Source organism: Electrophorus electricus, chromosome 9 (genome assembly GCF_041902795.1).
Source record: "Electrophorus electricus isolate QZ-2024a chromosome 9, ASM4190279v1, whole genome shotgun sequence".
Taxonomy (NCBI): domain Eukaryota; kingdom Metazoa; phylum Chordata; class Actinopteri; order Gymnotiformes; family Gymnotidae; genus Electrophorus; species Electrophorus electricus.
In genome coordinates, this window is record NC_137505.1 from 29,530,770 (window position 1) to 29,554,778 (window position 24,009).

Genomic DNA, 24,009 nt, shown 5'->3' on the forward strand with positions numbered 1-24,009 from the left:
GCTGCAGGCCATTTGGACCTGGCCCAGCCTAGATGTGAGTTTTCAAAGTCAGCACGTTTGTTTCAAAGTTCTCCACCAATTCGTTGTAATTGCGTGTGTGCGCGTGAACACCAGGTTTGTGGAGGAGTTCGTCCTTGGACTGTACAAGGGGAGACAGTGTGTGGCCTGGCTGCGTGAGGTTGCAGTTTGCTGGGCATGAGAGATTGGCATGTGGTGCCCTGGAGGTGTGGTTGTTCCAGGACGGGCAAGGTGGGGTAGTGTGGCTGGGTGACGGTGCGCTTCACTGGGGATGTGGTTGTGAGTTGCAGGCCCATTCCTTTGAATGACAGAAAGGATCTGATTTGTTTCCAGGTTTAAACGTACTTTGCTGGGTATGACTGTGACCTCTTGGGCCAGGAAGTCTGTTTCTAGTTTTATTTAAACGGTCAAACTGCGTGAAGTGTGCCCAGGCCCAGAGCTACTTTGCTGGGCATGGCTGTGTGACCTCTTGGGCCTGGAAGTCTGGTTGTAGTATGATTTTAAAGGGTCAAATGCTCTCCATTGTGTGTCCAGGTTTAAGGCTACTTTGCTGGGCATGTGATTTGGACCCATCGGGTACGGAAGCCTTTCCGTCACGTGCTCGTTTTCCACGCCTTCAGCGCAGGTAGCCTGCGAATTTAAAACCGACGTGCATTTTATTATTTTCCCCTTTTATCCTTTCATATCTCTCCGCTACCTTGGAGAAGAGAGACGCACGCGGGTAAATAAAATGTAAATATCTCTAAATATCTGTATAATATGTAAATAAAAGGAAGATGTGGTTGTGTAGTGTAGTCGTTTGATTATAAATAATCTCATAATAATTTTATCCACAAATTCTTATACATTTATACATGTTTATCTCTCTCTTTGTGTGTGTGTGTGTGTGTGTGTGTGTGTGTGTGTGTGTGTGTGTGTGGTTCTGTGTCACTAGTGGGGCCTGTGGCCCGATTGGAGTGTTTGCGGTGTGAGAAGGAGGAGTTGGAGAACAGTTTGTTGGAGCAGCTGAAGGAGTTGAGGTTGCAGAAGCAGAAGGAGCTGCAGATTCTTCAGGAGATGCTGAAACACAAGCAGCATGAGGAGACAGAGCTCCTGCAGAAACAGCAGGAGGAGGAGGAGCATAACAGGTCCATCAAGAGTAAGTACTATGGAAATGCAATAATACTAACATAACTAATAATGAATGCTAGCCTTTAGGCTCCAATAAAAGTGATACTAATATATGTATAGTACTATATATATTATATTTTATATATTCAGTAGTAATTATGTAGTATATACAATCTATGTTATATCCAGCAGTAATGATACTTGCTCTGGCAGATATGAAAATGGCCTGTGAACAGGAGAAGAACTCTCTGGAGGAAGAACTTGAGAAGCTCAGACTGTCACTGCAGGTAGAGATCCCTTATAGTGTCAGTACACATCCACCAGTAGCTCCACCTTTCACTTATAACGTCAGTACACATTCCCAACTTTCCATTGTACTGGCTGTAGTGATGATTCGAGTGTGTGTTATACCAGCCCATAGAGGAGGACATTATGAGTCTGAAAGTGGCGCTGGAGATGAAGAACCAGGAGATCAAAGATCAGCACGATCTTTTGGTCAAACTATATACTCTGTATGTATACTATATCGAACCCACGGTTTTCACGCTACGATTTTTTTAAATGTGGTGAGCTGCGGAGAAAAGACGCGGTCCGGACGTATTTGCGGCTTGATATCTCTTGTCTCATTGGGTGTAGAAAGTCTGTTCATGGCTCTTTGGAAATGGCTGCATCTCCCCTGTAATCGCCTTCGAGCGGCACGCGGATCGAACCCACGGTTTTCACGCTGTGATTTTTTTAAATGTGCTGCGCGGCGGAGAAAATGCGCGCGTCGGATGTCATTGCGGCTTAATATCTCGTTTCCTTGGGAGTAGAAAGTCTTTTCATGGTTCTTTGGAAAGGGTTGCATCTCCCCTGTAATCGCCTTTAAGCGGCACGTGGATCGGACCCATCGTTCTCACGCTACGATTTTTTAAAATCCGCCAGGGACGGAACGAACGCTTGGCAGGTGGCGTTCGTGACGGACAGTCAAGCAGTTAATGCGCACCGAGCTGCAGGCCATTTGGACCTGGCCCAGCCTAGATGTGAGTTTTCAAAGTCAGCACGTTTGTTTCAAAGTTCTCCACCAATTCGTTGTAATTGCGTGTGTGCGCGTGAACACCAGGTTTGTGGAGGAGTTCGTCCTTGGACTGTACAAGGGGAGACAGTGTGTGGCCTGGCTGCGTGAGGTTGCAGTTTGCTGGGCATGAGAGATTGGCATGTGGTGCCCTGGAGGTGTGGTTGTTCCAGGACGGGCAAGGTGGGGTAGTGTGGCTGGGTGACGGTGCGCTTCACTGGGGATGTGGTTGTGAGTTGCAGGCCCATTCCTTTGAATGACAGAAAGGATCTGATTTGTTTCCAGGTTTAAACGTACTTTGCTGGGTATGACTGTTACCTCTTGGGCCAGGAAGTCTGTTTCTAGTTTTATTTAAACGGTCAAACTGCGTGAAGTGTGCCCAGGCCCAGAGCTACTTTGCTGGGCATGGCTGTGTGACCTCTTGGGCCTGGAAGTCTGGTTGTAGTATGATTTTAAAGGGTCAAATGGTCTCCATTGTGTGTCCAGGTTTAAGGCTACTTTGCTGGGCATGTGATTTGGACCCATCGGGTACGGAAGCCTTTCCGTCACGTGCTCGTTTTCCACGCCTTCAGCGCAGGTAGCCTGCGAATTTAAAACCGACGTGCATTTTATTCTTTTCCCCTTTTATCCTTTCATATCTCTCCGCTACCTTGGAGAAGAGAGACGCACACGGGTAAATAAAATGTAAATATCTCTAAATATCTGTATAATATGTAAATAAAAGGAAGATGTGGTTGTGTAGTGTAGTCGTTTGATTATAAATAATCTCATAATAATTTTATCCACAAATTCTTATACATTTATACATGTTTATCTCTCTCTTTGTGTGTGTGTGTGTGTGTGTGTGGTTCTGTGTCACTAGTGGGGCCTGTGGCCCGATTGGAGTGTTTGCGGTGTGAGAAGGAGGAGTTGGAGAACAGTTTGTTGGAGCAGCTGAAGGAGTTGAGGTTGCAGAAGCAGAAGGAGCTGCAGGTTCTTCAGGAGATGCTGAAACACAAGCAGCAGGAGGAGACAGAGCTCCTGCAGAAACAGCAGGAGGAGGAGGAGCATAACAGGTCCATCAAGAGTAAGTACTATGGAAATGCAATAATACTAACATAACTAATAATGAATGTTAGCCTTTAGGCTCCAATAAAAGTGATACTAATATATGTATAGTACTATATATATTATATTTTATATATTCAGTAGTAATTATGTAGTATATACAATCTATGTTATATCCAGCAGTAATGATACTTGCTCTGGCAGATATGAAAATGGCCTGTGAACAGGAGAAGAAATCTCTGGAGGAAGAACTTGAGAAGCTCAGACTGTCACTGCAGGTAGAGATCCCTTATAGTGTCAGTACACATCCACCAGTAGCTCCACCTTTCACTTATAACGTCAGTACACATTCAGTACACATTCCCACCTTTCCATTGTACTGGCTGTAGTGATGATTCGTGTGTGTGTTATACCAACCCATAGAGGAGGACATTATGAGTCTGAAAGTGGCGCTGGAGATGAAGAACCAGGAGATCAAAGATCAGCACGATCTTTTGGTCAAACTATATACTCTGTATGTATACTATATACTCTGTATGTAGTACCTGGTTTAACACTATATCCTCTGTATATATACTATATACTGTTTATGTAGTACCTGGTTTAACACTATACCCTCAGCTTACTCTAGTCTGCAGATGTGAAGAAATTAAACAGAATGTGTATCTGTGTATATGTGCGCACCTGTATGTGTCTGGTTGTAGTATTATTTAAAGGGTCAAACTGCGTGAAGTGTGCCCAGGCCCAGAGCTACTTTGATGGGCATGATTCTGTGACCTCTTGGGCCTTGAAATGTGGTGCTTTGAATGATTTAAAGAGTGAAACGGTCTGAAGTGTGCCCACGTTTAAAGCAACCTTGCTGGGCATGACTGTGTGACCTCTTGGGCCAGGAAGTCTGTTTCTAGTTTTATTTAAACGGTCAAACTGCGTGAAGTGTGCCCAGGCCCAGAGCTACTTTGCTGGGCATGACTGTGTGACCTCTTGGGCCTGGAAGTCTGGTTGTAGTATGATTTTAAAGGGTCAAATGGTCTCCATTGTGTGTCCAGGTTTAAGGCTACTTTTCTGGGCATGTGATTTGGACCCATCGTGTACGGAAGCCTTTCCGTCACGTGCTCGTTTTCCACGCCTTCAGCGCAGGTAGCCTGCGAATTTAAAACCGACGTGCATTTTATTCTTTTCCCCTTTTATCCCTTCATATCTCTCCGCTACCTTGGAGAAGAGAGACGCACGCGGGTAAATAAAATGTAAATATCTCTAAATATCTGTATAATATGTAAATAAAAGGAAGAAGTGGTTGTGTAGTGTAGTCGTTTCATTATAAATAATCTCATAATAATTTTATCCACAAATTCTTATACATTTATACATGTTTATCTCTCTCTGTGTGTGTGTGTGTGTGTGTGTGTGTGTGTGTGTGTGTGTGTGTGTGTGGTTCTGTGTCACTAGTGGGGCCTGTGGCCCGATTGGAGTGTTTGCGGTGTGAGAAGGAGGAGTTGGAGAACAGTTTGTTGGAGCAGCTGAAGGAGTTGAGGTTGCAGAAGCAGAAGGAGCTGCAGGTTCTTCAGGAGATGCTGAAACACAAGCAGCATGAGGAGACAGAGCTCCTGCAGAAACAGCAGGAGGAGGAGGAGCATAACAGGTCCATCAAGAGTAAGTACTATGGAAATGCAATAATACTAACATAACTAATAATGAATGCTAGCCTTTAGGCTCCAATAAAAGTGATACTAATATATGTATAGTACTATATATATTATATTTTATATATTCAGTAGTAATTATGTAGTATATACAATCTATGTTATATCCAGCAGTAATGATACTTGCTCTGGCAGATCTGAAAATGGCCTGTGAACAGGAGAAGAAATCTCTGGAGGAAGAACTTGAGAAGCTCAGACTGTCACTGCAGGTAGAGATCCCTTATAGTGTCAGTACACATCCACCAGTACCTCCACCTTTCACTTATAACGTCAGTACACATTCAGTACACATTCCCACCTTTCCATTGTACTGGCTGTAGTGATGATTCGTATGTGTGGGTTATACCAGCCCATAGAGGAGGACATTATGAGTCAGAAAGTGGCGCTGGAGATGAAGAACCAGGAGATCAAAGATCAGCACGATCTTTTGGTCAAACTATATACTCTGTATGTATACTATATACTCTGTATGTAGTACCTGGTTTAACACTATATCCTCTTTATATATACTATATACTGTTTATGTAGCTCCTGGTTTAACACTATACCCTCAGCTTACTCTAGTCTGCAGATGTGAAGAAATTAAACAGAATGTGTATCTGTGTATATGTGCGCACCTGTATGTGTCTGGTTGTAGTATTATTTAAAGGGTCAAACTCCGTAAAGTGTGCCCAGGCCCAGAGCTACTTTGATGGGCATGATTCTGTGACCTCTTGGGCCTTGAAATGTGGTGCTTTGAATGATTTAAAGAGTGAAACGGTCTGAAGTGTGCCCACGTTTAAAGCAACCTTGCTGGGCATGACTGTGTGACCTCTTGGGCCAGGAAGTCTGTTTCTAGTTTTATTTAAACGGTCAAACTGCGTGAAGTGTGCCCAGGCCCAGAGCTACTTTGCTGGGCATGACTGTGTGACCTCTTGGGCCTGGAAGTCTGGTTGTAGTATGATTTTAAAGGGTCAAATGGTCTCCATTGTGTGTCCAGGTTTAAGGCTACTTTTCTGGGCATGTGATTTGGACCCATCGGGTACGGAAGCCTTTCCGTCACGTGCTCGTTTTCCACGCCTTCAGCGCAGGTAGCCTGCGAATTTAAAACCGACGTGCATTTTATTCTTTTCCCCTTTTATCCTTTCATATCTCTCCGCTACCTTGGAGAAAAGAGACGCACACGGGTAAATAAAATGTAAATATCTCTAAATATCTGTATAATATGTAAATAAAAGGAAGATGTGGTTGTGTAGTGTAGTCGTTTGATTATAAATAATCTCATAATAATTTTATCCACAAATTCTTATACATTTATACATGTTTATCTCTCTCTTTGTGTGTGTGTGTGTGTGTGTGTGGTTCTGTGTCACTAGTGGGGCCTGTGGCCCGATTGGAGTGTTTGCGGTGTGAGAAGGAGGAGTTGGAGAACAGTTTGTTGGAGCAGCTGAAGGAGTTGAGGTTGCAGAAGCAGAAGGAGCTGCAGGTTCTTCAGGAGATGCTGAAACACAAGCAGCAGGAGGAGACAGAGCTCCTGCAGAAACAGCAGGAGGAGGAGGAGCATAACAGGTCCATCAAGAGTAAGTACTATGGAAATGCAATAATACTAACATAACTAATAATGAATGCTAGCCTTTAGGCTCCAATAAAAGTGATACTAATATATGTATAGTACTATATATATTATATTTTATATATTCAGTAGTAATTATGTAGTATATACAATCTATGTTATATCCAGCAGTAATGATACTTGCTCTGGCAGATCTGAAAATGGCCTGTGAACAGGAGAAGAAATCTCTGGAGGAAGAACTTGAGAAGCTCAGACTGTCACTGCAGGTAGAGATCCCTTATAGTGTCAGTACACATCCACCAGTACCTCCACCTTTCACTTATAACGTCAGTACACATTCAGTACACATTCCCACCTTTCCATTGTACTGGCTGTAGTGATGATTCGTATGTGTGGGTTATACCAGCCCATAGAGGAGGACATTATGAGTCTGAAAGTGGCGCTGGAGATGAAGAACCAGGAGATCAAAGATCAGCACGATCTTTTGGTCAAACTATATACTCTGTATGTATACTATATACTCTGTATGTAGTACCTGGTTTAACACTATATCCTCTTTATATATACTATATACTGTTTATGTAGCTCCTGGTTTAACACTATACCCTCAGCTTACTCTAGTCTGCAGATGTGAAGAAATTAAACAGAATGTGTATCTGTGTATATGTGCGCACCTGTATGTGTCTGGTTGTAGTATTATTTAAAGGGTCAAACTCCGTAAAGTGTGCCCAGGCCCAGAGCTACTTTGATGGGCATGATTCTGTGACCTCTTGGGCCTTGAAATGTGGTGCTTTGAATGATTTAAAGAGTGAAACGGTCTGAAGTGTGCCCACGTTTAAAGCAACCTTGCTGGGCATGACTGTGTGACCTCTTGGGCCAGGAAGTCTGTTTCTAGTTTTATTTAAACGGTCAAACTGCGTGAAGTGTGCCCAGGCCCAGAGCTACTTTGCTGGGCATGACTGTGTGACCTCTTGGGCCTGGAAGTCTGGTTGTAGTATGATTTTAAAGGGTCAAATGGTCTCCATTGTGTGTCCAGGTTTAAGGCTACTTTTCTGGGCATGTGATTTGGACCCATCGGGTACGGAAGCCTTTCCGTCACGTGCTCGTTTTCCACGCCTTCAGCGCAGGTAGCCTGCGAATTTAAAACCGACGTGCATTTTATTCTTTTCCCCTTTTATCCTTTCATATCTCTCCGCTACCTTGGAGAAGAGAGACGCACACGGGTAAATAAAATGTAAATATCTCTAAATATCTGTATAATATGTAAATAAAAGGAAGATGTGGTTGTGTAGTGTAGTCGTTTGATTATAAATAATCTCATAATAATTTTATCCACAAATTCTTATACATTTATACATGTTTATCTCTCTCTTTGTGTGTGTGTGTGTGTGTGTGTGTGGTTCTGTGTCACTAGTGGGGCCTGTGGCCCGATTGGAGTGTTTGCGGTGTGAGAAGGAGGAGTTGGAGAACAGTTTGTTGGAGCAGCTGAAGGAGTTGAGGTTGCAGAAGCAGAAGGAGCTGCAGGTTCTTCAGGAGATGCTGAAACACAAGCAGCAGGAGGAGACAGAGCTCCTGCAGAAACAGCAGGAGGAGGAGGAGCATAACAGGTCCATCAAGAGTAAGTACTATGGAAATGCAATAATACTAACATAACTAATAATGAATGCTAGCCTTTAGGCTCCAATAAAAGTGATACTAATATATGTATAGTACTATATATATTATATTTTATATATTCAGTAGTAATTATGTAGTATATACAATCTATGTTATATCCAGCAGTAATGATACTTGCTCTGGCAGATCTGAAAATGGCCTGTGAACAGGAGAAGAAATCTCTGGAGGAAGAACTTGAGAAGCTCAGACTGTCACTGCAGGTAGAGATCCCTTATAGTGTCAGTACACATCCACCAGTACCTCCACCTTTCACTTATAACGTCAGTACACATTCAGTACACATTCCCACCTTTCCATTGTACTGGCTGTAGTGATGATTCGTATGTGTGGGTTATACCAGCCCATAGAGGAGGACATTATGAATCTGAAAGTGGCGCTGGAGATGAAGAACCAGGAGATCAAAGATCAGCACGATCTTTTGGTCAAACTATATACTCTGTATGTATACTATATACTCTGTATGTAGTACCTGGTTTAACACTATATCCTCTGTATATATATTATATACTGTTTATGTAGTTCCTGGTTTAACACTATACCCTCAGCTTACTCTAGTCTGCAGATGTGAAGAAATTTAAACAGAATGTGTATCTGTGTATATGTGCGCACCTGTATGTGTCTGGTTGTAGTATTATTTAAAGGGTCAAATGGTCTCCATTGTGTGTCCAGGTTTAAGGCTACTTTGCTGGGCATGTGATTTGGACCCATCGGGTACGGAAGCCTTTCCGTCACGTGCTCGTTTTCCACGCCTTCAGCGCAGGTAGCCTGCGAATTTAAAACCGACGTGCATTTTATTCTTTTCCCCTTTTATCCTTTCATATCTCTCCGCTACCTTGGAGAAGAGAGACGCACGCGGGTAAATAAAATGTAAATATCTGTAAATATCTGTATAATATGTAAATAAAAGGAAGAAGTGGTTGTGTAGTGTAGTCGTTTCATTATAAATAATCTCATAATAATTTTATCCACAAATTCTTATACATTTATACATGTTTATCTCTCTCTTTGTGTGTGTGTGTGTGTGTGTGTGTGTGTGTGTGTCTGTGTGTGTGTGTGTGTGGTTCTGTGTCACTAGTGGGGCCTGTGGCCCGATTGGAGTGTTTGCGGTGTGAGAAGGAGGAGTTGGAGAACAGTTTGTTGGAGCAGCTGAAGGAGTTGAGGTTGCAGAAGCAGAAGGAGCTGCAGGTTCTTCAGGAGATGCTGAAACACAAGCAGCAGGAGGAGACAGAGCTCCTGCAGAAACAGCAGGAGGAGGAGGAGCATAACAGGTCCATCAAGAGTAAGTACTATGGAAATGCAATAATACTAACATAACTAATAATGAATGTTAGCCTTTAGGCTCCAATAAAAGTGATACTAATATATGTATAGTACTATATATATTATATTTTATATATTCAGTAGTAATTATGTAGTATATACAATCTGTGTTATATCCAGCAGTAATGATACTTGCTCTGGCAGATATGAAAATGGCCTGTGAACAGGAGAAGAAATCTCTGGAGGAAGAACTTGAGAAGCTCAGACTGTCACTGCAGGTAGAGATCCCTTATAGTGTCAGTACACATCCACCAGTACCTCCACCTTTCACTTATAACATCAGTACACATTCAGTACACATTCCCACCTTTCCATTGTACTGGCTGTAGATATGATTCGTGTGTGTGTTATACCAGCCCATAGAGGAGGACATTATGAGTCTGAAAGTGGCGCTGGAGATGAAGAACCAGGAGATCAAAGATCAGCACGATCTTTTGGTCAAACTATATACTCTGTATGTATACTATATACTCTGTATGTAGTACCTGGTTTAACACTATATCCTCTGTATATATATTATATACTGTTTATGTAGTTCCTGGTTTAACACTATACCCTCAGCTTACTCTAGTCTGCAGATGTGAAGAAATTTAAACAGAATGTGTATCTGTGTATATGTGCGCACCTGTATGTGTCTGGTTGTAGTATTATTTAAAGGGTCAAATGGTCTCCATTGTGTGTCCAGGTTTAAGGCTACTTTGCTGGGCATGTGATTTGGACCCATCGGGTACGGAAGCCTTTCCGTCACGTGCTCGTTTTCCACGCCTTCAGCGCAGGTAGCCTGCGAATTTAAAACCGACGTGCATTTTATTCTTTTCCCCTTTTATCCTTTCATATCTCTCCGCTACCTTGGAGAAGAGAGACGCACGCGGGTAAATAAAATGTAAATATCTGTAAATATCTGTATAATATGTAAATAAAAGGAAGAAGTGGTTGTGTAGTGTAGTTGTTTCATTATAAATAATCTCATAATAATTTTATCCACAAATTCTTATACATTTATACATGTTTATCTCTCTCTTTGTGTGTGTGTGTGTGTGTGTGTGTGTGTGTGTGTGTGTGTGTGTCTGTGTGTGTGTGTGTGTGGTTCTGTGTCACTAGTGGGGCCTGTGGCCCGATTGGAGTGTTTGCGGTGTGAGAAGGAGGAGTTGGAGAACAGTTTGTTGGAGCAGCTGAAGGAGTTGAGGTTGCAGAAGCAGAAGGAGCTGCAGGTTCTTCAGGAGATGCTGAAACACAAGCAGCAGGAGGAGACAGAGCTCCTGCAGAAACAGCAGGAGGAGGAGGAGCATACCAGGTCCCTCAAGGGTAAGTACTATGGAAATGCAATAATACTAACATAACTAATAATGAATGTTAGCCTTTAGGCTCCAATAAAAGTGATACTAATATATGTATAGTACTATATATATTATATTTTATATATTCAGTAGTAATTATGTAGTATATACAATCTGTGTTATATCCAGCAGTAATGATACTTGCTCTGGCAGATATGAAAATGGCCTGTGAACAGGAGAAGAAATCTCTGGAGGAAGAACTTGAGAAGCTCAGACTGTCACTGCAGGTAGAGATCCCTTATAGTGTCAGTACACATCCACCAGTAGCTCCACCTTTCACTTATAACGTCAGTACACATTCAGTACACATTCCCACCTTTCCATTGTACTGGCTGTAGTGATGATTCGTGTGTGTGTTATACCAGCCCATAGAGGTGGACATTATGAGTCTGAAAGTGGCGCTGGAGATGAAGAACCAGGAGATCAAAGATCAGCACGATCTTTTGGTCAAACTATATACTCTGTATGTATACTATATACTCTGTATGTAGTACCTGGTTTAACACTATATCCTCTGTATATATACTATATACTGTTTATGTAGTACCTGGTTTAACACTATACCCTCAGCTTACTCTAGTCTGCAGATGTGAAGAAATTTAAACAGAATGTGTATCTGTGTATATGTGCGCACCTGTATGTGTCTGGTTGTAGTATTATTTAAAGGGTCAAACTGCGTGAAGTGTGCCCAGGCCCAGAGCTACTTTGATGGGCATGATTCTGTGACCTCTTGGGCCTTGAAATGTGGTGCTTTGAATGATTTAAAGAGTGAAACGGTCTAAAGTGTGCCCACGTTTAAAGCAACCTTGCTGGGCATGACTGTGTGACCTCTTGGGCCAGGAAGTCTGTTTCTAGTTTTATTTAAACGGTCAAACTGCGTGAAGTGTGCCCAGGCCCAGAGGTACTTTGCTGGGCATGACTGTGTGACCTCTTGGGCCTGGAAGTCTGCTTGTAGTATGATTTTAAAGGGTCAAATGGTCTCCATTGTGTGTCCAGGTTTAAGGCTACTTTGCTGGGCATGTGATTTGGACCCATCGGGTAGGGAAGCCTTTCCGTCACGTGCTCGTTTTCCACGCCTTCAGCGAAGGTAGCCTGCGAATTTAAAACCGACGTGCATTTTATTCTTTTCCCCTTTTATCCTTTCATATCTCTCCGCTACCTTGGAGAAGAGAGACGCATGCGGGTAAATAAAATGTAAATATCTGTAAATATCTGTATAATATGTAAATAAAAGGAAGAAGTGGTTGTGTAGTGTAGTCGTTTGATTATAAATAATCTCATAATAATTTTATCCACAAATTCTTATACATTTATACATGTTTATCTCTCTGTGTGTGTGTGTGTGTGTGTGTGTGTGTGTGTGTGTGTGTGTGTGTGTGGTTCTGTGTCACTAGTGGGGCCTGTGGCCCGATTGGAGTGTTTGCGGTGTGAGAAGGAGGAGTTGGAGAACAGTTTGTTGGAGCAGCTGAAGGAGTTGAGGTTGCAGAAGCAGAAGGAGCTGCAGGTTCTTCAGGAGATGCTGAAACACAAGCAGCAGGAGGAGACAGAGCTCCTGCAGAAACAGCAGGAGGAGGAGGAGCATAACAGGTCCATCAAGAGTAAGTACTATGGAAATGTAATAATACTAACATAACTAATAATGAATGTTAGCCTTTAGGCTCCAATAAAAGTGATACTAATATATGTATAGTACTATATATATTATATTTTATATATTCAGTAGTAATTATGTAGTATATACAATCTGTGTTATATCCAGCAGTAATGATACTTGCTCTGGCAGATATGAAAATGGCCTGTGAACAGGAGAAGAAATCTCTGGAGGAAGAACTTGAGAAGCTCAGACTGTCACTGCAGGTAGAGATCCCTTATAGTGTCAGTACACATCCACCAGTACCTCCACCTCTCACTTATAACGTCAGTACACATTCAGTACACATTCCCACCTTTCCATTGTACTGGCTGTAGTGATGATTCGTGTGTGTGTTATACCAGCCCATAGAGGAGGACTTTATGAGTCTGAAAGTGGCGCTGGAGATGAAGAACCAGGAGATCAAAGATCAGCACGATCTTTTGGTCAAACTATATACTCTGTATGTATACTATATACTCTGTATGTAGTACCTGGTTTAACACTATATCCTCTGTATATATACTATATACTGTTTATGTAGTACCTGGTTTAACACTATACCCTCAGCTTACTCTAGTCTTCAGATGTGAAGAAATTTAAACAGAATGTGTATCTGTGTATATGTGCGCACCTGTATGTGTCTGGTTGTAGTATTATTTAAAGGGTCAAACTGCGTGAAGTGTGCCCAGGCCCAGAGCTACTTTGATGGGCATGATTCTGTGACCTCTTGGGCCTTGAAATGTGGTGCTTTGAATGATTTAAAGAGTGAAACGGTCTGAAGTGTGCCCACGTTTAAAGCAACCTTGCTGGGCATGACTGTGTGACCTCTTGGGCCAGGAAGTCTGTTTCTAGTTTTATTTAAAAGGTCAAACTGCGTGAAGTGTGCCCAGGCCCAGAGGTACTTTGCTGGGCATGACTGTGTGACCTCTTGGGCCTGGAAGTCTGGTTGTAGTATGATTTTAAAGGGTCAAATGGTCTCCATTGTGTGTCCAGGTTTAAGGCTACTTTGCTGGGCATGTGATTTGGACCCATCGGGTACGGAAGCCTTTCCGTCACGTGCTCGTTTTCCACGCCTTCAGCGCAGGTAGCCTTCGAATTTAAAACGGACGTGCATTTTATTCTTTTCCCCTTTTATCCTTTCATATCTCTCCGCTACCTTGGAGAAGAGAGACGCACGCGGGTAAATAAAATGTAAATATCTCTAAATATCTGTATAATATGTAAATAAAAGGAAGATGTGGTTGTGTAGTGTAGTCGTTTGATTATAAATAATCTCATAATAATTTTATCCACAAATTCTTACACATTTATACATGTTTATCTCTCTGTGTGTGTGTGTGTGTGTGTGGTTCTGTGTCACTAGTGGGGCCTGTGGCCCGATTGGAGTGTTTGCGGTGTGAGAAGGAGGAGTTGGATAACAGTTTGTTGGAGCAGCTGAAGGAGTTGAGGTTGCAGAAGCAGAAGGAGCTGCAGGTTCTTCAGGAGATGCTGAAACAAAAGCAGCAGGAGGAGACAGAGCTCCTGCAGAAACAGCAGGAGGAGGAGGAGCATAACAGGTCCATCAAGAGTAAGTACTATGGAAATGCAATAATACTAACATAACTAATAATGAATGCTAGCCTTTAGGCTCCAATAAAAGTGATACTAATATATGTATAGTACTATATATATTATATTTTATATATTCAGTAGTAATTATGTAGTATATACAATCTATGTTATATCCAGCAGTAATGATACTTGCTCTGGCAGATATGAAAATGGCCTGTGAACAGGAGAAGAAATCTCTGGAGGAAGAACTTGAGAAGCTCAGACTGTCACTGCAGGTAGAGATCCCTTATAGTGTCAGTACACATCCACCAGTACCTCCACCTTTCACTTATAACGTCAGTACACATTCAGTACACATTCCCACCTTTCCATTGTACTGGCTGTAGTGATGATTCGTATGTGTGGGTTATACCAGCCCATAGAGGAGGACATTATGAGTCTGAAAGTGGCGCTGGAGATGAAGAACCAGGAGATCAAAGATCAGCACGATCTTTTGGTCAAACTATATACTCTGTATGTAGTACCTGGTTTAACATTATATCCTCTTTATATATACTATATACTGTTTATGTAGTACCTGGTTTAACACTATACCCTCAGCTTACTCTAGTCTGCAGATGTGAATAAATTAAACAGAATGTGTATCTGTGTATATGTGCGCACCTGTATGTGTCTGGTTGTAGTATTATTTAAAGGGTCAAACTGCATGAAGTGTGCCCAGGCCCAGAGCTACTTTGATGGGCATGATTCTGTGACCTCTTGGGCCTTGAAATGTGGTGCTTTGAATGATTTAAAGAGTGAAACGGTCTGAAGTGTGCCCACGTTTAAAGCATCCTTGCTGGGCATGACTGTGTGACCTCTTGGGCCAGGAAGTCTGTTTCTACTTTTATTTAAACGGTCAAACTGCGTGAAGTGTGCCCATGCCCAGAGCTACTTTGCTGGGCATGACTGTGTGACCTCTTGGGCCTGGAAGTCTGGTTGTAGTATGATTTTAAAGGGTCAAATGGTCTCCATTGTGTGTCCAGGTTTAAGGCTACTTTGCTGGGCATGTGATTTGGACCCATCGGGTACGGAAGCCTTTCCGTCACGTGCTCGTTTTCCACGCCTTCAGCGCAGGTAGCCTGCGAATTTAAAACCGACGTGCATTTTATTCTTTTCCCCTTTTATCCTTTCATATCTCTCCGCTACCTTGGAGAAGAGAGACGGACGCAGGTAAATAAAATGTAAATATCTCTAAATATCTGTATAATATGTAAATAAAAGGAAGATGTGGTTGTGTAGTGTAGTCGTTTGATTATAAATAATCTCATAATAATTTTATCCACAAATTCTTATACATTTATACATGTTTATCTCTCTCTCTGTGTGTGTGTGTGTGGTTCTGTGTCACTAGTGGGGCCTGTGGCCCGATTGGAGTGTTTGCGGTGTGAGAAGGAGGAGTTGGAGAACAATTTGTTGGAGCAGCTGAAGGAGTTGAGGTTGCAGAAGCAGAAGGAGCTGCAGGTTCTTCAGGTGATGCTGAAACACAAGCAGCAGGAGGAGACAGAGCTCCTGCAGAAACAGCAGGAGGAGGAGGAGCATAACAGGTCCATCAAGAGTAAGTACTATGGAAATGCAATAATACTAACATAACTAATAATGAATGTTAGCCTTTAGGCTCCAATAAAAGTGATACTAATATATGTATAGTACTATATATATTATATTTTATATATTCAGTAGTAATTATGTAGTATATACAATCTGTGTTATATCCTGCAGTAATGATACTTGCTCTGGCAGATATGAAAATGGCCTGTGAACAGGAGAAGAAATCTCTGGAGGAAGAACTTGAGAAGCTCAGACTGTCACTGCAGGTAGAGATCCCTTATAGTGTCAGTACACATCCACCAGTACCTCCACCTTTCACTTATAACGTCAGTACACATTCAGTACACATTCCCACCTTTCCATTGTACTGGCTGTAGATATGATTCGTGTGTGTGTTATACCAGCCCATAGAGGAGGACTTTATGAGTCTGAAAGTGGCGCTGGAGATGAAGAACCAGGAGATCAAAGATCAGCACGATCTTTTGGTCAAACTATATACTCTGTATGTATACTATATACTCTGTATGTAGTACCTGGTTTAACACTATATCCTCTGTATATATACTATATACTGTTTATGTAGTTCCTGGTTTAACACTATACCCTCAGCTTACTCTAGTCTGCAGATGTGAAGAAATTTAAACAGAATGTGTATCTGTGTATATGTGCGCACCTGTATGTGTCTGGTTGTAGTATTATTTAAAGGGTCAAATGGTCTCCATTGTGTGTCCAGGTTTAAGGCTACTTTGCTGGGCATGTGATTTGGACCCATCGGGTACGGAAGCCTTTCCGTCACGTGCTCGTTTTCCACGCCTTCAGCGCAGGTAGCCTGCGAATTTAAAACCGACGTGCATTTTATTCTTTTCCCCTTTTATCCTTTCATATCTCTCCGCTACCTTGGAGAAGAGAGACGCACGCGGGTAAATAAAATGTAAATATCTCTAAATATCTGTATAATATGTAAATAAAAGGAAGAAGTGGTTGTGTAGTGTAGTCGTTTCATTATAAATAATCTCATAATAATTTTATCCACAAATTCTTATACATTTATACATGTTTATCTCTCTCTTTGTGTGTGTGTGTGTGTGTGTGTCTGTGTGTGTGTGTGTGTGGTTCTGTGTCACTAGTGGGGCCTGTGGCCCGATTGGAGTGTTTGCGGTGTGAGAAGGAGGAGTTGGAGAACAGTTTGTTGGAGCAGCTGAAGGAGTTGAGGTTGCAGAAGCAGAAGGAGCTGCAGGTTCTTCAGGAGATGCTGAAACACAAGCAGCAGGAGGAGACAGAGCTTCTGCAGAAACAGCAGGAGGAGGAGGAGCATAACAGGTCCCTCAAGGGTAAGTACTATGGAAATGCAATAATACTAAGATAACTAATAATGAATGTTAGCCTTTAGGCTCCAATAAAAGTGATACTAATATATGTATAGTACTATATATATTATATTTTATATATTCAGTAGTAATTATGTAGTATATACAATCTGTGTTATATCCAGCAGTAATGATACTTGCTCTGGCAGATATGAAAATGGCCTGTGAACAGGAGAAGAAATCTCTGGAGGAAGAACTTGAGAAGCTCAGACTGTCACTGCAGGTAGAGATCCCTTATAGTGTCAGTACACATCCACCAGTACCTCCACCTTTCACTTATAACGTCAGTACACATTCAGTACACATTCCCACCTTTCCATTGTACTGGCTGTAGTGATGATTCGTGTGTGTGTTATACCAGCCCATAGAGGAGGACATTATGAGTCTGAAAGTGGCGCTGGAGATGAAGAACCAGGAGATCAAAGATCAGCACGATCTTTTGGTCAAACTATATACTCTGTATGTAGTACCTGGTTTAACATTATATCCTCTGTATATATACTATATACTGTTTATGTAGTACCTGGTTTAACACTATACCCTCAGCTTACTCTAGTCTGCAGATGTGAATAAATTAAACAGAATGTGTATCTGTGTATATGTGCGCACCTGTATGTGTCTGGTTGTAGTATTATTTAAAGGGTCAAACTGCATGAAGTGTGCCCAGGCCCAGAGCTACTTTGATGGGCATGATTCTGTGACCTCTTGGGCCTTGAAATGTGGTGCTTTGAATGATTTAAAGAGTGAAACGGTCTGAAGTGTGCCCACGTTTAAAGCATCCTTGCTGGGCATGACTGTGTGACCTCTTGGGCCAGGAAGTCTGTTTCTACTTTTATTTAAACGGTCAAACTGCGTGAAGTGTGCCCATGCCCAGAGCTACTTTGCTGGGCATGACTGTGTGACCTCTTGGGCCTGGAAGTCTGGTTGTAGTATGATTTTAAAGGGTCAAATGGTCTCCATTGTGTGTCCAGGTTTAAGGCTACTTTGCTTGGCATGTGATTTGGACCCATCGGGTACGGAAGCCTTTCCGTCACGTGCTCGTTTTCCACGCCTTCAGCGCAGGTAGCCTGCGAATTTAAAACCGACGTGCATTTTATTCTTTTCCCCTTTTATCCTTTCATATCTCTCCGCTACCTTGGAGAAGAGAGACGCACGCGGGTAAATAAAATGTAAATATCTGTAAATATCTGTATAATATGTAAATAAAAGGAAGAAGTGGTTGTGTAGTGTAGTCGTTTCATTATAAATAATCTCATAATAATTTTATCCACAAATTCTTATACATTTATACATGTTTATCTCTCTCTTTGTGTGTGTGTGTGTGTGTGTGTGTGTGTGTGTGTGTGTGTGTGTGTGTGTGTGTGTGTGTGGTTCTGTGTCACTAGTGGGGCCTGTGGCCCGATTGGAGTGTTTGCGGTGTGAGAATGAGGAATGAGGAGTTGGAGAACAGTTTGTTGGAGCAGCTGAAGGAGTTGAGGTTGCAGAAGCAGAAGGAGCTGCAGGTTCTTCAGGAGATGCTGAAACACAAGCAGCAGGAGGAGACAGAGCTCCTGCAGAAACAGCAGGAGGAGGAGGAGCATAACAGGTCCATCAAGAGTAAGTACTATGGAAATGCAATAATACTAACATAACTAATAATGAATGTTAGCCTTTAGGCTCCAATAAAAGTGATACTAATATATGTATAGTACTATATATATTATATTTTATATATTCAGTAGTAATTATGTAGTATATACAATCTGTGTTATATCCAGCAGTAATGATACTTGCTCTGGCAGATATGAAAATGGCCTGTGAACAGGAGAAGAAATCTCTGGAGGAAGAACTTGAGAAGCTCAGACTGTCACTGCAGGTAGAGATCCCTTATAGTGTCAGTACACATCCACCAGTACCTCCACCTCTCACTTATAACGTCAGTACACATTCAGTACACATTCCCACCTTTCCATTGTACTGGCTGTAGTGATGATTCGTGTGTGTGTTATACCAGCCCATAGAGGAGGACTTTATGAGTCTGAAAGTGGCGCTGGAGATGAAGAACCAGGAGATCAAAGATCAGCACGATCTTTTGGTCAAACTATATACTCTGTATGTATACTATATACTCTGTATGTAGTACCTGGTTTAACACTATATCCTCTGTATATATACTATATACTGTTTATGTAGTACCTGGTTTAACACTATACCCTCAGCTTACTCTAGTCTTCAGATGTGAAGAAATTTAAACAGAATGTGTATCTGTGTATATGTGCGCACCTGTATGCGTCTGGTTGTAGTATTATTTAAAGGGTCAAACTGCGTGAAGTGTGCCCAGGCCCAGAGCTACTTTGATGGGCATGATTCTGTGACCTCTTGGGCCTTGAAATGTGGTGCTTTGAATGATTTAAAGAGTGAAACGGTCTGAAGTGTGCCCACGTTTAAAGCATCCTTGCTGGGCATGACTGTGTGACCTCTTGGGCCAGGAAGTCTGTTTCTACTTTTATTTAAACGGTCAAACTGCGTGAAGTGTGCCCAGGCCCAGAGCTACTTTGCTGTGCATGACTGTGTGACCTCTTGGGCCTGGAAGTCTGGTTGTAGTATGATTTTAAAGGGTCAAATGGTCTCCATTGTGTGTCCAGGTTTAAGGCTACTTTGCTGGGCATGTGATTTGGACCCATCGGGTACGGAAGCCTTTCCGTCACGTGCTCGTTTTCCACGCCTTCAGCGCAGGTAGGCTGCGAAATTAAAACCGACGTGCATTTTATTCTTTTCCCCTTTTATCCTTTCATATCTCTCCGCTACCTTGGAGAAGAGAGATGCACGCGGGTAAATAAAATGTAAATATCTGTAAACATCTGTATAACATGTAAATAAAAGGAAGAAGTGGTTTTGTAGTGTAGTCGTTTGATTATGAATAATCTCATAATAATTTTATCCACAAATTCTTATACATTTATACATGTTTATCTCTCTCTTTGTGTGTGTGTCTGTGTGTGTGTCTGTGTGTGTGTGTGTGTGTGTGTGTGTGGTTCTGTGTCACTAGTGGGGCCTGTGGCCCGATTGGATTGTTTGCGGTGTGAGAAGGAGGAGTTGGAGAACAATTTGTTGGAGCAGCTGAAGGAGTTGAGGTTGCAGAAGCAGAAGGAGCTGCAGGTTCTTCAGGAGATGCTGAAACACAAGCAGCAGGAGGAGACAGAGCTCCTGCAGAAACAGCAGGAGGAGGAGGAGCATAACAGGTCCATCAAGAGTAAGTACTATGGAAATGCAATAATACTAACATAATAATGAATGTTAGCCTTTATGCTCCAATAAAAGTGATACTAATATATGTATAGTACTCTATTTATATTATATTTTATATATTCAGTAGTAATTATGTAGTATATACAATCTGTGTTATATCCAGCAGTAATGATACTTGTTCTGGCAGATATGAAAATGGCCTGTGAACAGGAGAAGAAATCTCTGGAGGAAGAACTTGAGAAGCTCAGACTGTCACTGCAGGTAGAGATCCCTTATAGTGTCAGTACACATCCACCAGTACCTCCACCTTTCACTTATAACGTCAGTACACATTCAGTACACATTCCCACCTTTCCATTGTACTGGCTGTAGTGATGATTCGTGTGCGTGGGTTATACCAGCCCATAGAGGAGGACATTATGAGTCTGAAAGTGGCGCTGGAGATGAAGAACCAGGAGATCAAAGATCAGCACGATCTTTTGGTCAAACTATATACTCTGTATGTATACTATATACTCTGTATGTAGTACCTGGTTTAACACTATATCCTCTGTATATATACTATATACTGTTTATGTAGTACCTGGTTTAACACTATACCCTCAGCTTACTCTAGTCTGCAGATGTGAAGAAATTAAACAGAATGTGTATCTGTGTATATGTGCGCACCTGTATGTGTCTGGTTGTAGTATTATTTAAAGGGTCAAACTGCGTGAAGTGTGCCCAGGCCCAGAGCTACTTTGATGGGCATGATTCTGTGACCTCTTGGGCCTTGAAATGTGGTGCTTTGAATGATTTAAAGAGTGAAACGGTCTGAAGTGTGCCCACGTTTAAAGCAACCTTGCTGGGCATGACTGTGTGACCTCTTGGGCCAGGAAGTCTGTTTCTAGTTTTATTTAAACGGTCAAACTGCGTAAAGTGTGCCCAGGCCCAGAGCTACTTTGCTGGGCATGGCTGTGTGACCTCTTGGGCCTGGAAGTCTGCTTGTAGTATGATTTTAAAGGGTCAAATGGTCTCCATTGTGTATCCAGGTTTAAGTCTACTTTGCTGGGCATGTGATTTGGACCCATCGGGTACGGAAGCCTTTCCGTCACGTGCTCGTTTTCCACGCCTTCAGCGCAGGTAGCCTGCGAATTTAAAACCGACGTGCATTTTATTCTTTTCCCCTTTTATCCTTTCATATCTCTACGCTACCTTGGAGAAGAGAGACGCACGCGGGTAAATAAAATGTAAATATCTCTAAATATCTGTATAATATGTAAATAAAAGGAAGATGTGGTTGTGTAGTGTAGTCGTTTGATTATAAATAATCTCATAATAATTTTATCCACAAATTCTTATACATTTATACATGTTTATCTCTCTCTGTGTGTGTGTGTATGTGTGTGTGTGTGTGTGTGTGTGTGTCTGTGTCTGTGTGTGTGTGTGTGGTTCTGTGTCACTAGTGGGGCCTGTGGCCCGATTGGAGTGTTTGCGGTGTGAGAAGGAGGAGTTGGAGAACAGTTTGTTGGAGCAGCTGAAGGAGTTGAGGTTGCAGAAGCAGAAGGAGCTGCAGGTTCTTCAGGAGATGCTGAAACACAAGCAGCAGGAGGAGACAGAGCTCCTGCAGAAACAGCAGGAGGAGGAGGAGCATAACAGGTCCATCAAGAGTAAGTACTATGGAAATGCAATAATACTAACATAACTAATAATGAATGCTAGCCTTTAGGCTCCAATAAAAGTGATACTAATATATGTATAGTACTATATATATTATATTTTATATATTCAGTAGTAATTATGTAGTATATACAATCTATGTTATATCCAGCAGTAATGATACTTGCTCTGGTAGATATGAAAATGGCCTGTGAACAGGAGAAGAAATCTCTGGAGGAAGAACTTGAGAAGCTCAGACTGTCACTGCAGGTAGAGATCCCTTATAGTGTCAGTACACATCCACCAGTACCTCCACCTTTCACTTATAACGTCAGTACACATGCAGTACACATTCCCACCTTTCCATTGTACTGGCTGTAGTGATGATTCGTGTGTGTGTTATACCAGCCCATAGAGGAGGACATTATGAGTCTGAAAGTGGCGCTGGAGATGAAGAACCAGGAGATCAAAGATCAGCACGATCTTTTGGTCAAACTATATACTCTGTATGTATACTATATACTCTGTATGTAGTACCTGGTTTAACACTATATCCTCTGTATATATACTATATACTGTTTATGTAGTACCTGGTTTAACACTATAACCTCAGCTTACTCTAGTCTGCAGATGTGAAGAAATTAAACAGAATGTGTATCTGTGTATATGTGCGCACCTGTATGCGTCTGGTTGTAGTATTATTTAAAGGGTCAAACTGCGTGAAGTGTGCCCAGGCCCAGAGCTACTTTGATGGGCATGATTCTGTGACCTCTTGGGCCTTGAAATGTGGTGCTTTGAATGATTTAAAGAGTGAAACGGTCTGAAGTGTGCCCACGTTTAAAGTAACCTTTCTGGGCATGACTGTGTGACCTCTTGGGCCAGGAAGTCTGTTTCTAGTTTTATTTAAACGGTCAAACTGCGTGAAGTGTGCCCAGGCCCAGAGCTACTTTGCTGGGCATGACTGTGTGACCTCTTGGGCCTGGAAGTCTGGTTGTAGTATGATTTTAAAGGGTCAAATGGTCTCCATTGTGTGTCCAGGTTTAAGGCTACTTTGCTGGGCATGTGATTTGGACCCATCGGGTACGGAAGCCTTTCCGTCACGTGCTCGTTTTCCACGCCTTCAGCGCAGGTAGCCTGCGAATTTAAAACCGACGTGCATTTTATTCTTTTCCCCTTTTATCCCTTCATATCTCTCCGCTACCTTGGAGAAGAGAGACGCACGCGGGTAAATAAAATGTAAATATCTGTATAATATGTAAATAAAAGGAAGAAGTGGTTGTGTAGTGTAGTCGTTTGATTATAAATAATCTCATAATAATTTTATCCACAAATTCTTATACATTTATACATGTTTATCTCTCTCTGTGTGTGTGTGTGTGTGTGTGTGTGTGTGTGTGTGTGGTTCTGTGTCACTAGTGGGGCCTGTGGCCCGATTGGATTGTTTGCGGTGTGAGAAGGAGGAGTTGGAGAACAATTTGTTGGAGCAGCTGAAGGAGTTGAGGTTGCAGAAGCAGAAGGAGCTGCAGGTTCTTCAGGAGATGCTGAAACACAAGCAGCAGGAGGAGACAGAGCTCCTGCAGAAACAGCAGGAGGAGGAGGAGCATAACAGGTCCATCAAGAGTAAGTACTATGGAAATGCAATAATACTAACATAATAATGAATGTTAGCCTTTAGGCTCCAATAAAAGTGATACTAATATATGTATAGTACTCTATTTATATTATATTTTATATATTCAGTAGTAATTATGTAGTATATACAATCTGTGTTATATCCAGCAGTAATGATACTTGTTCTGGCAGATATGAAAATGGCCTGTGAACAGGAGAAGAAATCTCTGGAGGAAGAACTTGAGAAGCTCAGACTGTCACTGCAGGTAGAGATCCCTTATAGTGTCAGTACACATCCACCAGTACCTCCACCTTTCACTTATAACGTCAGTACACATTCAGTACACATTCCCACCTTTCCATTGTACTGGCTGTAGTGATGATTCGTGTGCGTGGGTTATACCAGCCCATAGAGGAGGACATTATGAGTCTGAAAGTGGCGCTGGAGATGAAGAACCAGGAGATCAAAGATCAGCACGATCTTTTGGTCAAACTATATACTCTGTATGTATACTATATACTCTGTATGTAGTACCTGGTTTAACACTATATCCTCTGTATATATACTATATACTG